Here is a 1,580-nt window from a genome sequence, read left to right as displayed (position 1 = left end):
CTAGACTTTTAAAATAATGTGTGGTCTAGTTTGTTTACAGTTTTCTTTTCTTTTTTTTTTTGTCTTTTTTCGTGACCAGTAAGGGGATCGCAACCCTTGGCTTGGCATCGCCCGCACCGTGCTCAGCCAGTGAGTGCACCGGCCATCCTTATATAGGATCCGAACCTGCGGCAGGAGCGCCGCTGTGCTCCCAAGTGCTGCACTCTCCCAAGTGCGCCACGGGGCCGGCCCTTGTTTACAGTTTTCTAATGATATCAGCCCTCCTCTCTGCCACTGTACTTGTGTCTGCTGTTGGAGCACATGGCCCAGTTTTTCAGGATTGTGAGCCTTTTCCAGTGGGTGTCACATGTGAAGGCTTTTGCCTGTCTTCTTGCTTATTTTCCCTCATATTGCTTAGAGTTACCTAAGTCTCTAGGAATGTTCTGTCGAATGTCACTTGACTTTGCATCTGGCTTATTCTCAAGGATCAATAAAATGAGTTTCAAGATGTCCATGTCCTTTGAATAGGCAAATATTTTTGGTTTCTGAGAAAGCTGTTTTGTGTTAAATCGCTTTGTGTTAAGAACCTCCTATTTCCCTTTGTTGTTCCTTTATTAAATAGATACTTAAATAAGCCTTTTAAAAACTGAAGCTCCCCTCTTCCAGTAAGCCACCTAATGTGATCTTTGAAAATGGTTCACTATTCGCTCGACCCAGAAAACCCCACAAAATCATACAAATCGAGATGTTCAAATCTTTGTGTTCACTTTAAGAACACCTGTGAAACTGCTCAGGCCATCAAGGATATGCATATTTGTAAAGCCCCTAAGTATCTGAAGGATGTCACCTTACAGAAGCAATGTGTACCATTCAGGTGTTACAATGGTGGAGTTGGTAGGTGTGCCCAGGCCAAACAGTGGAGTTGGACACAGGGTCCGTAGCCCAGAAAGAGTGCTGAATTTTTGCTGCATATGGTTAAAAATGCAGAGAATAATGCTGAACTTAAGGGTTTAGATGTAGATTCTCTGGTGATTGAGCATATCCAGGTGAACAAAGAACCCAAGATGCACTGCTGTACTTACAGAGCCCATGGTCAGATTAACACATATGTGAGCTCTCCCTGCCACATCGAGTTGATCATTATTGAAAAGGAGCAAATTGTTTCCAAACCAGAAGAGGAGATGGCGCAGAAGAAAAAGATATCCCAGGAGAAACTGAAGAAACAAAAACTTATGGCTCGAGAATAAATTCAGCATAAAATAAATGCAAATAAAAGTAAAAACAAACAAACAGACAAAAAAACTAAAGTTCCCATTTTTATATTTAAATAATGCTTTCATTATTATTATGTATGAATTATTCATCATCCTTAAATGTCAATTACTTTTTTCCGATGAAAGAGATTAAGGCTTGTATAAAGTGTCTGAAAAGAATATGGTTCAAGTTAGGAGAGTTGGGTGGTCTCTTTCTTAAAGTCTCTCTAAAGACCATAGGTTCAGAAATTTATTTTAAAAATTCCAAAACTGATGACTACTTGGCTACTGTAACTGTTGGTATCTACTCAGGGCACGAGAATTCATTCCAGATCTTTCAGTAGAGGA

At 40.1% G+C, this 1,580-nt stretch overlaps 1 pseudogene; it reads left to right on the top strand.

Annotated features, from left to right (window-relative positions):
* The first annotated feature begins 671 nt into the window (after nt 1-671).
* LOC103594336 lies at nt 672-1,226 on the top strand (annotated as a pseudogene).
* The last annotated feature ends 354 nt before the right edge of the window (nt 1,227-1,580 follow it).

Source organism: Galeopterus variegatus, unplaced genomic scaffold (assembly GCF_000696425.1).
Source record: "Galeopterus variegatus unplaced genomic scaffold, G_variegatus-3.0.2 Scaffold1535, whole genome shotgun sequence".
NCBI lineage: Eukaryota > Metazoa > Chordata > Mammalia > Dermoptera > Cynocephalidae > Galeopterus > Galeopterus variegatus.
This window is presented reverse-complemented; position numbering and strand designations above follow the sequence as displayed.